This window comes from Macrotis lagotis, chromosome 8, assembly GCF_037893015.1.
Source record: "Macrotis lagotis isolate mMagLag1 chromosome 8, bilby.v1.9.chrom.fasta, whole genome shotgun sequence".
Taxonomy (NCBI): domain Eukaryota; kingdom Metazoa; phylum Chordata; class Mammalia; order Peramelemorphia; family Peramelidae; genus Macrotis; species Macrotis lagotis.
Genome location: NC_133665.1, coordinates 38,254,544 through 38,267,278, shown reverse-complemented (window position 1 = coordinate 38,267,278; position 12,735 = coordinate 38,254,544). Strand labels below are relative to the sequence as shown.

The following is a 12,735-nucleotide window of genomic DNA, read 5'->3' as shown; positions in this document are numbered from 1 at the left end:
TTTTCAAGAAGCTGGCATCAAAATGAATAAAAAATATTTGTCCAGAGATTTTTTCAATGGGTAATCTCTTCATTCAAAAGCATAATACAATATAAAGATAATAGCTTCCTTTCCCCATTTGCCTCCTTAAGAAATCCCTTATCTATCTTATTTGTTATTTCATCAAGTCTCCTTGACTTCCTACTATGTAAAAATCACTTTTCAAATTAAAAATGAACAGTAATTCTGAAATTATTGTTATTTTTCTTCCTCTTTATTTTCACAATGACCTTTGAATCAATTTTTTTCAACCCTTTAAAATAACAATTATATAAATTATTTTACCTAAACACTGACAAATCATATCACGCAATCTTTTATATATATATATGCTGTTACCCTTATCCTTTCTTCCCAAGTTAAAGCTCTCTGTTTCTATACTTTCCCTATAAAAAAGTTTTAGATAATTCTGTTTAGTTTTTAAATTTTTATTCTAGGAAAAAACTTAAAAAGTATTAAGGGTATTAATTTTATGTTAAATGAGGCTGTTTTGCTTTAAAGTTTTGATGAGATATTTTAGTTGTAGGTAGTGTTCTTAAGTGAATTTTGTAAAAAAAAAAACCTTGTCTATTACTTTGGGTTTTTTTTTCCTTAAGGGATGGAGAATATATTCCTTTCACATTTTGAAATTTCAGATTAAAGGGCCCTGACAGTTACTGTAAATTATTTAAATCTCACCCCATGATCTGGAGCAGAGTATAAGATGAAGAAAAGAAGTTACTTCTATTTCTTATTTGCTACCATGATGGGGCAATACAAGAGTTATACAGATGTTTGGAAATTCCCATTTTAGTATTCTTGACTCATCTTCCCCAAGGTGATAAAATAAAAATACACTTTTGGGTGACATCTTGTGTACTATTCTAGTTTTGTTTATAGATCCTTTTAAAATTCCCTTCCCTGTATAACTTTGTTCACATAGCACATTTTAGATTGGGCAATTGATCCATGGGCACTAGTCCCTTCTTTAAAGTAGAGGAGAACTTTGAAGCTAGGCCATAACTGCAGATATGAAGCAAGATGAGAAATACACCTTTAATTACTCATTTCACTAAATACTATCTTTCTCATAGTCCAAAATTCTTTAAAAGGCTACATTAAGGAAAAAACTTCTCTTCCCTTTCCCCTAACTAGAGATGAGGTAATATAATGTTTAGGATTATATTTCTTATTAGTTTACTTGCTCTTTTCTATCACTTTTCCTTTTTCACCAGTTCTTGAAAACTTCAGAATATTTAAATCAATCTGTAGAACAAGTTTCCAAAACTTATTAGGTACACCAGCTACTATCTAGACTATAAGATTTGTATGTCATTGCCCTGAGCACCCTATCACACAGAACTAACCTTCCCGCTCTCCTCTTATTGCTTCACATTTCACAGGAAAATTAAGTATTTCAGTGCAGCAACAACAAACACTAAGGGAACAGAAAGATGAAGAAAGTTGTACATCCTTACTTTGCTATTTGATTTCTACTGGGCACACTGATTTCTTTTAGAGTCTGACTATATGTAGCAATTTTAGTTTTCAAGGCTAATTCAAGACAACATGGATAACAGAGGTATATTGGTATTATTGGAAGAACAAGAGATTTGATGTCTGAAAGCCTGAGTTCAATTAGTAGTACTTATTCAAGTCACTTATGTTTTTGGGATGTTGATTCCTTTTTGAATGTAGAATAAAAGGTTTTAGCCTTATGACCTTTAAGGATCCTTCCAGAAATAAATCCAACGGATTCCATGAGATAGGGGCAATGTCAGTCATCATGTACACTCATTATAAAATAAGAAGATATTACAAAGATTACTTAACAGTGACTATCTTTTTAGCAAATGAAGCTAAACAATGCTATCATATTATGGATTTAATGGCCAAAGAATTCATCCATACAGCTACTTTGCTTTTCTTAACTCAGCTAGGGTGTAGATAGCAGGCACACATATTATATCCTTGGACAGTTCCTTGAACAGAAGGCACACATTTGAGAATTTTGTACCATTATTGAAATGGAAGTAAAACACATTATTGAATTTCTAAATGAGAGGCCCTCTGATAGAGTGGTTCTTCCTACAACCTCCATTTTAAGAAAGGCATCCAGGACAATCATATCTTGATTTTTCTCTGGGCTGACTTTCCCAGTCTCTCATTGCAGTGTTCCCATGAGTGGTTTTCTCATCTCTTCCTTTTCAGCTTCCTTCCATTAGTTATATAAGCTCCTTGAAGGCAGGAACTGTCTTTCTTTCTGTTTATATTTATATAGCAGTCTGGCACAAAGTAAACAATAAATAGTTGTTGACTTTTCTGATTTACGGACATTTGTGAAGATGAATTCCCAAGTATATTAAAAAATTTTGCATATAAATTCCATTTAGAAAACCAGTTAATGATGCAGTTAAAAAGCAAAAATTTCACTTAAATGATATTGAGGGAATAGTTATTAAAAGATTAACTTTCTTTAATGGAATAGAAATATTAAGGACATATTTAAAAGACCTAATGATGTGAATAATACATAAAGGCTGGCTTCATAATAAGAACTTCTAAATAAGTCTTTTTGTATAGTCAATACCCAATTATGGAAAGAAAATAATAGTTAAGGATGGATGCGGAACAATCATAATGATGGTGAAAGTAAGGTGGAGCTATTCACTCTTTTTTTTTTTTTTTTTGCTGTTTTCTCTATCAAGGAGAGAATTGGTTTTAGACTACAAAAGGACTGGGTCTATTATTTCACTGCAACAGGTAACTCCCAAATTGACACTTGAAAGGGACTGTGGAAAAACAGAGGTAATTTTTGGTCTTAGAGTATTACCTAGAACACTGAGGGCTTAAGATACTTGCCCAGGATACCACAGCTAAAATGTGTTTCATTTAGCATTTGAATCCAGGTCTTCCTGGTTGTAATGCTGTCTCTCTTTTTCCACCATCCTATCCACTGTCCTTAAGAAGTTAATGCTATAGAACAGCTAATCAGTGCAGTGGATAGCTCATCAACCCTGAAGTCAGGAGGACCCGAGTTCAAATTCAGCCTCAGAAACTAAATAAGTACCTAGCTGTGTGACCTTGGGCAAGTCATTTAACCCCATTACCTTGTAAAAAAAAAAGAAGCTAATGTTACAAGACCAAGATGAACTATATCACATGGCACTGAAAGAATCAGTTGCTGTTGTTGTTTTAATAGTTAAAAAACAATGAAGACAAATAAAATTTACAGAATGTTTTGTACCTGACCCAGTTAAGCCAGATCTTACCAAGAGCATTTAAAGATGAAATTTGAATAACAAAAAATGTGGGAAAGTACCTGTCTGTTTCTTGTAGTTTTAGAGAGTAATGTTAGAGAGTTGACCTAGGGAGGTTAAGTGACTTGCCAAGAGTCAGAGGCAGGACTGGAACCCAGATATCCAGGACTCCAAAACCAGCCCTTTCTTCAATACATAATACTAATTATCATTAAATTACATGCCAATTCAATTTAGAGTATATTAGTGCATTCTTTGAGTACTATTTCTAACTCCTCATCCTAAGCAAAAGGCATTGGGACACAAGGGACAATTGTTTTCCTATTTTTGCTTATACTCATCATTAGAATTCTGAGGCAAGATGATTGTCTTCCATGGATGCATGTTAAAACCAATTCCAGCATATTTATGTGCCACTTTGTTACATATTTTGTTTCATTTATAGCAAGAATTTCAATAATGATGGCACTCAATTCTCCAGAAGAATATCAAGTCATATCTGTCACTGGACCAATATCTCAAATATGTCTTGAGTCATTTTTCAGTCATGTTTGACTTTCTCTAACTCCATTTGTATTTTCATGGAGATAATAGAGTTGCTTTGCCATTTCCATTTCCTTGTCCAGCTCATTTGATAGATGAGAAACTGAAGGAAACAGGGTTATATAACATGCCCAGGGTCATAATGATCATAAATGTCTGAGGCTGGATTTGAACTCAAGAAGGAAAATTTTCCTGACTCCAGGCCCAATGTTCTATTCATTGTACTAATTGCCCCCAAAATATAGCATATCCATACTTAATATTCAATGGTGAGTCCAAAAACTATATGATTCTTAATCTCTTCATACTTGATTTCTGCCACTATCCCACAGAATGGGAGGTAAGGGGAAAGAAATAGGAATTTATATAGCATCTCCTATTTGCTAAGCACTTGTGCACTTTACATCCTATTTGATCCTTTCAATAATCCTACAAGGTGAGTGTTGTTATAATCCCCATTTTACATTTGAAGAAACTGAGGCAAGCAGATTTGAAATGACTTGCCTGGGGTCACACAGAAATTAAGTAACTGAGGTCATGAACTCAGGACTTCCCAACTCCAGCTCCAGAACTCTATCCACTGTGCCACCTACTTGCAGATGAGGAAGGGACTAAACTATACTGAATGGGTTGTGCCATGGCCAAGAAATTCTTCACTTAGTAGCCAGTCCACCAGTAATGCTCCTCTCCTGATTCATCTAGGTAGAGTCTTCAATAGCAAGCAATATGTCACCAGGTTCATACATAAAGGCAATATCTTGCTAGAAGCCTTTCAGGTTTGCTATCTATAGCATTCAACTGCTATAGATTTTGAGAAGCCAGGTCCACATCCATGTCATTACAAAGCATCAGAATAGGACTTTTACAGAAAGTCATTTTCTTAAAATATAAGCAGTGGCTTCAGAGAGAAATATAAAAGTGATAGGAGAGAATCTTGGAATCAAGAAGATTTGGGTTCAAAGTCTAACAGTTAAGAAGGATGTCACAAAAAAGCCACAGGGTGAGAGACAAGTATAAGAACAACTCCTGTGATATTTAATATACTCACGAGATATGAAAAAAGGACAAATTTGAGAAGCAGCACAATGTAATGAAAAGGGTCAGGAGAGAGAGAGAGAGTCAAGTTTGAATTCTGCCTCTGATCCTACCTAAATAAGCATAAATCTGTCACTTTCTCTAGAGATATTTTTTCATCTATATAAAAGTAAATTAATAATATCCATTATAGTGAATGTCCTTCAATTGGGGAATGGCTTAACAAACTGTGGTATATGTATATCATGGAATACTATTGCTCTATTAGAAACCAGGAGGGATGGGAATTGAGGGAAGCCTGGAAAGATTTGCCTGAAGTGGTGCTGAGTGAGATGAACAGAACCAGAAAAACATTGTATACCCTAACAGCAACATGGGGGTGATGATCAACCCTGATGGACTTGTTCATCCCTTCAGTGCAACAGCCAGGGACAATTTGGGGCTGTCTGCAATGGAGAATACCATCTGTATTCAGAGAAAGAATTGTGGACTTTGAACAAAGACCAAAGACTATTACCATCAAATTAGGGGGAAAACATTATATTATTATGTGATTTTACTATTGCATACTTTATTTTTCTTCCTTAAGGATATGATTTCTCTGTCATCACATCCAACTGAGATCAATGTATAACATGGAAGCAATGTAAACACTAACATAATGCCTTCTGTGGGGGGGGGGGAGGGAAGCAAGAATAGGGGAAAATTGTAAAACTCAAAATAAATAAAATCTTTCTTTAGAAAAATAAATAATATCCATTATAACCACCTTACAGGGTTGTTTTAAGGGTCGAATCAGATAGTAAAGGTAAAGAACTATTTTAAGGTACAATATAAATTTCATAGTATAAATTTAAATTGAGTTTGAAATTAACTTACATTATTTTGGCTATAGTTCTAACAAAGTTTTTCTATATGAATTCCTAGATACTATAATAAGGGAATGTGATGTGTAAGCGTGAAAGAAAATACCTACTTGGATGAAATCATGGAATCATCAAAGAATCAAAAGGGCTTTTTCTTCCTTTTCCTTTCCATGCTTTTTCTTTTAAAATATTTTATGTTTGGGGTAAGGAAATGGGAAACCAGACAAACAAAGAAAACCTAAACAATGTTCAATCAACTGTTCATTTGGTTTTTAAAAGAAGGCTGGTATACAGGTTGGATGAGGGCGGGCATAATGAATACACTTTCCTAACACTATCAAGATTTTCTCCATTATGACTTTACATCCTCAACAACATTTGCCCTACATAAGAATGTACCCTGTGAGTGATTCTTCCCTTAACCTCTTAAGAAAGTTTTATATTTAATAATTTCAAGGGGAAACAATTATAATAAAAAACCCCATAGAGCACACCATGCCAGAAGGTCTGCTGTGTTTTACAGGAGTTATTTATCTATGATTACCCACATCTGTTATTACAGTGGTGCTTAATTAGGATAGAAGACATACTGAGGTCCTATTTTAGAGAGTGGTGGAAGCTTGGTCAATACATCCGGCTGCCCCATTATACATGAGATACTGTAGCAGAACAATAGCTAATTCTCTCTAAAAAGAAAACCACCTACTGAGGGCTATTATCAAGATAATAGATGATTATGGTACCAAAATAAACAGATGGATAGACAGACAGACAGATGTTAGATAAACAAATATTAGAAAGATAGATTTTATTCAAAGAGATAGACAAATAGATAGACAGATGGATCAGCTTGCGCCATCAGAGGATAGGTTCAGCTCATACAATTTGTTAAGAGCAGCTTCGTTTTAATTATTTGGGATGATGCTCCATTGAATGTTTTGTAAGACTAATAAAACCTTGGGAACATGAAACCTCAGTTGTTGAATTGTTGCTGAGACTGAGATGACATTGCTAGGGTTAAATGGATTTCTCTGTCTTCTGTGAGAATTTTCATGTCTGTTGAGAAACCAACAATGTGAGATCTTGTCAGATCCTAGTAGAAAATGCAATTTGGGCCCTGAACCAGCAGGGGCAAAATGTCCCTTAAATGTTTTCATTTTCCATCACATCAGCACATGTTCCTACTTTTCTGCTTCTATTTACAAAGAATTACAAAAGCCAATGATGCTACAAGAGTCTGCCAGAGTCAATGATGGCCAAAGTACATGTTGGAATCTATCCTTTTCCCCCCAACCTACTGTTACTCCACAACTGATTATTCATGCTTAAGTAATTCTTACTTAATAATAACAATGGTCAAAGAAATGACCCACGGATACAAGTTCAAACTTGTTCAGAAATAAATGACACAAGAGTCTGGCTTTATCTGGTGAATTCTTACTTTTTTCTCTAAATTAAAATTCTGTATCCTCCATGAAGTTTTTTCTTGACTCCTATTTGGTAACAATCTTTCCCCTCAGTTCTGTCACAGCACTCATTGTACTTCAAATTCTCTAAAGCACTTGCAATTTTTTTAGAGTTAAAAGTCTTTGTATCTTATCCCTCTATTAGACTATAAGCTCCATGAAAGCAAACTAAAAGGATTATAGACTTGGAGGGTGCAAAAATAGCAAAAAAAGAGATAGTCTCTGCCCTCAGGGAGCTTACAAGCTACTGGAGTTAATATGAAATGGACACAAATAACCATAATACAATATAGGAAGACAGGGACAAAGGTGAGATCCAAAGTATGTTAGGAATATCAGAAAAAAGGAAAATTGCATTTTCAATTAGAGATATCAAGAAATGATGGCACTTAAGCTGAGTGTTGAAAAAGTTAAGATTCTGTGCAAAGCAAAGTACATTCTAGACACCAGGGTAAAGGAAGAGAGCATAGCCTAGTGAATGAATGCATGGAGATGAAATGTACCATGTTGAGCTTGGGGAATATTTAAGAATCCAATTTAGCTGAAATGAAGAGGCTATTACAGTCAGTAATGTGAAAAAAAATTGCAGAAAAGTAGGTTGGTATCAAGCTGAAAAAGTTGTACTTTATTTCAGAGACAATGGAGAATCACTGGAAGTTTTTAAACATTAAAAGCAAAATGGTCAGATCTAGACCATAATTAAGATTATTTTGACAACTCTGGAAAGGTTCGACTGAAGAAGGAAGGGACTGTGAAAACAGGTAAGACTGAAAGGAAATTACAATAACTTAAGGTAGTAGTGATGAAAACTTATCCTTGAGTGATGGGTGTATGCAGAGAAAGGGAAAGGTGCAAAAGATTCTGTTGATTCAGATATGAAAGGTGAGACAGAAAAAGTCAAAGATAATTCAGTGGTTTTTAACCCAGGTGACTGGTATCCTGAGGCACACAAAACAAAATAGTTATATCATTAGCTTCTTAAGCCCCAGTTGTTCAAAAAATGTTACAACTTAACACCATTATTAAACAGTCTCCTTCCACTGTGCCCTTTTCATTGGCTCCAGTCCTTTCCCATACAGTAAATATCCATATCATTTATTTGCTGGTATTACCCGAATCTCAAGAAGCCTAATCTAAAATATTTTGTGCTGACTATGGCTTTAGTAATTGTTTGACACTGGTACCACCCATATTGCTGACTCACATGGTATCGAAACAATACATTGCACAGGAAATTTGACAGGAAGACCACAGAGGGTTGTGAGTATCTAAAGATGGTCACACTGGGGACTCTACCATGACAAATCAACTTAGCAATGTTTAGTATTAAGAAAAAGGAAAGTAAAAAGACACTGGGAGGTAGAGGGAAAAAAAGGAAAAGAAATATTGAACTTTTAAAAATGGATAGTTAACTAGATGTCAATTATGTTGCTATTTTCCTTGCTAATTGTATTACTGGGTAGAGAATTAAAGCACTTTTCCTTCTGATTTCTCATCATGTTTGGTACTTCTCCCATGTACTAATTTTCTATTTTGTGTTAAAGTAATGGTATCAGAAGGGAACCAGAGGGGAAGTAGAATTTACAAATAAGGATGAAGTGACAATTATAGATTTAGATCTGGAAGGGACAAGTGAAATTATCTTGTTCAACTTCCTTGATTTACAAGTAAGGAAACTGAGGCCCACAGAGACTAGTTAACTTCCCTAAGGACCCATAAGTTATTAAGTGGTAGAAACATAATTTTGATTCAGGTTCTATAGATTCATATCCAGTTTTATTCCAGTGTAGTGAAAAATGGTGCCTACTTAAATGACCAGGAGTATATAGTTTGATTAATAAAGGCTTCTACCAACTCCTATGTTTAGGCTCATTACATAAGTACACTAGAGAATATTCTAAGGCAGTTGCAATGGCTTCACCCTACATTGGAATACCTACATTCCTTTGTCTCTTTCTGCATAAAACTCAAAAGTACATTAATAGCTGTGGGTTACCTAGAACTTGTCAGCTGTCTAGGCTGAACCTTTAATCTTGTATTTGGCTGCATGTACCCTTGATCAGGTTAAAGTGGGATTTCAGTATGACAGCTGGGCCTGCATATCATGCCCCTTTCTTATGTGACTATGTTCATATGGTTTGAATATCATAAAATTAATTTTGATGAACTGGGATGAATTTGTGAGGAATTATTTTTCTTGTGGCCACTATGAAGGAAGTCATGTCTGTACAACTATGGTGAACTGGAAGTGAGACCACATAAAATTTGGTTATCTTGCTTTGCCACAGCCTATGCTTAACGTCAAACAAATAATCTAGTGTAGGCTTTAGGCTCCCTACTATGAAGCATTCACTATAGATAAGGTGAAATGAACCAAGCCAAGTTTGTTTCACAGCTCTCACTCAGTTAACTTACCCCATATAAATGCAGACTTAGAATTTTCATTTAATGAATTTTGCAAGTTCATCCTGGGCCTACCCATAATGCACATATACACGCAGTTTGTTAGAAGATAAAGAGGAAGTAATAAAATGTTGCTGTAATGAAACGCCAGAAAGTTCTCTGTGTTTGGGGTAGCAATAAGACAGAGCTGTCCTGGAGAGAAACAGAGTTTGGTTTGGCAGAAGGACGTGCTGACTAGCAAAAGCCAAATCCAAAGAGGTCAGATAAAGCCGGGAGATATAAGAAGATATTGAGACACAGAAAATGGAGGGGAGGGAGGGTCAAGGAAACAAGGATCCAGGTTAGGAGTTGAGGAACAAAGGGAAGAGGTCAGGTCTACACGTAAGTTAGCTGAGGAATTGATATAGGACATATGTAAGCCAAACGAAGGCTTTATGTGAAAGGAGTTGCAAAGATACTTGATATCTAGAGTCAATAATTCTCTGAAACTGTGAGTCACCCCAAAGGGAAGTCCCTTAAGTGTAACACACACACACACACACACACACACACACACACACACACACACACACGTGTGCATGTAAGTAATCCTATGCTGTTGTTGCAAACAGGGTTAAGTGACCAGAGTCAAAGAGCTAATAAGTGAATGAGTTCAAATTTGAATTTGAACCTTCCTGACTCCAGACCCAATATTCTATTCCCTGGGTCATCTAGCTGCCCAAATGGGGTACAAGTGACCAATATTGCATTATTTTCATCAACTGAAAAAAGAGAAGTCTCTCTAAGGCTCCTACCAGCTTTGCCAAGATTAGCAATATTACCACACTTGAATATCTTACAGCATCAGAGACTGAATCAATACTTTTCAAGATGAAGAGAATTTAAACCTGAGATAAGATTTGGATCCAAAAACCTCTAAGATTCATTCTAACCCTAAAGTTCTATAGATTATTGGAATATGGAAGTGAGAATACAGAGAACAGAATAGCTCCAGATACTGCTCTTTCTAGCTAATAATTTTCTTATCAAAAGCAAAGAGATTATCCAGCAATATCTTGGGCACTATCATTTAACTATACTAGCATATGATATACATAAAGTCTGCTTAACCAACATCATTTCACTGAAGGATAAAACATAACATCACAAATCCTTAAAATGTCATTCTTACACCTTATTTATAACAATATTGTTATGCAGTTCAGTGTCTATGGTTTGACAAACACATCTTTTGTGACACCAATGAACAATGCTATGTACTCTACATCTAAAATTAATATATCTTGCTTCTATGATATTACAAAACAATTAAATTACCAACAAGCAGTTCTGAGGTAAGGCATCATTTTTCTAATTTTTAGCTCCTGTGATACCCTTATACTGTCTAGAGAATTCAAGAAAAGTTCTAGTGCTTTGAGAAGAACCCTTGCAGCAAACTTCTGGAAGGAAAGGGATAAGAGTCACATTGAATGGAAAGGGTTAGATGGGTTGTGATTTGAATGATTGAAGAGAAAAACTCACTTTAATAAGGTAACAGATCTGTTGAAGTTTGGGGGCACAAATGACCAGTATTACATAATTTTCAGCAACTGAGTTGAGTCTCTTCATACATAAACACTGGGCACTTATGAAGAAAGTAATTGGCATAGTACATATGGATCAAATGACTTCCTTATAAGTGGCATTTTGGAAATATAGAATGGCAGTCCTGATGGAGTTAGAAGCTTTTCGTTTTTCAATATATTCTATCTAGCTCAAGAGAGTGATATGTTCCGGAAATTTTGGCATTCAGTAAGCCTAGAAAAATTCATAAGTTGATCCAAGATACAGTTAAACCTTTTAGGCAGCAAGGATGGGCACTTTCCTGGAACAAGTTCAGAGAAGAATAATGATACAGTCTGCTTCTCTAGGGGTTGAAGAAACAGTCTCACAACACTCTGGCACATTCCTGCTTTTGCTTTAGGTGACTGTAGAGAGCATAGAGAAACTAATCAATTTCCAGACTTCAAAAGAGATTCTGGGAGTCTAGTGAGTAAATGCTAATCCTTGATTATGTTTTAGAGACAGACAAAAGCCATACAATTAGAATTTAGGACAAGGATTACAATATTGGGTGGTCCTAATTAAAAACTGGCCATGGAAAATTTGTGCACAACTCTTTATCTGATTTTGCTAGCCCCCAAAACATCAAAAACTGTGGCAGATTTTTGTGGCTTTTCTTTTTCTTTCCTTCTAACTTAAATCATTCAGTACCATGTTTTCAATAGGCTCTACTTATATGCAAGTGAATTTTTTTTTAGGTTTTTGCAAGGCAAATGGGGTTAAGTGGCTTGCCCAAGGCCACACAGCTAGGTAATTATCAAGTGTCAGACTGGATTTGAACCCAGGTACTCCTGACTCCAGGGCCGGTGCTCTATCCATTAGGCCACCTAACCGCCCCTGCAAGTGAATTTTAAACAAATGTTTTTTGACCTAGAAAGTGACCCACATGCAGTATATACTCGTGAAATATAAATGTTATATAGCATGACACAATTAAATTGAATTTGAATACTTTCATTCTCTGAGTATTAACACAGTGCTCTCTACTAAATCTAAATAAAAATAATTTCAAACTATAATTTTAAGTTTGCTTAAATGCTGTAAATTTTTTGTGTCATCACCTTTATATTCAGGGGAGTGATGATCCTCATTTCAAGTTCTTAATACACTCTCTGAGGAAGAAAACTGAACAGGTAAGTAAAGATGCCTTGAGTTCTTAAGATTCACAATTCTTAAATAATGGAGGAATCGAGATGGTAATATAAAAAGTACTGCTACTATTGCTCCTGCATAATGATTTTCCAGAGTGAGTCCTCAAAGCTTTAAAGAGAGTTCTCTTCAGACCTAAAGGAATCCAAAGTTCATAGTCCAGAACTTCTTTAAAAGGAGCACAGAGCCTCCATACTAATTTAATACTTGTCAACACACTCAATGAGATACATCAGAGGGCCACTGGGCACAGATCTACTTATTCTTACTTGCAAGCTGTTGATTCAGTTGGGGAGATTACTAATTGAACCTCACAGGTGTGAAGGATATTAAATGTCTAGTTAACATTCAGTAGACTACTGTTTAAAATGAACCTTGAAAAAGCATTGCACA

At 35.3% G+C, this 12,735-nt stretch overlaps 1 protein-coding gene and 1 long non-coding RNA gene across 6 annotated transcripts in view; one reads left to right on the top strand and one right to left on the bottom strand.

Annotated features, from left to right (window-relative positions):
- Nucleotides 1–12,735, bottom strand: part of LOC141495407 (guanine nucleotide-binding protein G(q) subunit alpha) — a 302,819-nt gene that overhangs the window by 129,481 nt on the left and 160,603 nt on the right. The window lies entirely within an intron of this gene.
- The window catches only part of LOC141495408 (uncharacterized), a 156,255-nt gene that overhangs the window by 122,340 nt on the left and 21,180 nt on the right, over nucleotides 1–12,735 (top strand). For 4 of the 5 annotated variants that reach the window (XR_012470767.1, XR_012470764.1, XR_012470765.1 and 1 more), the window contains 2 exons: nucleotides 7,823–7,949; nucleotides 12,267–12,326. This is a non-coding gene — a long non-coding RNA (uncharacterized LOC141495408). The remainder of the gene's footprint in view (nucleotides 1–7,822; nucleotides 7,950–12,266; nucleotides 12,327–12,735) is intronic. The other variant, XR_012470766.1, reaches the window with a different exon arrangement.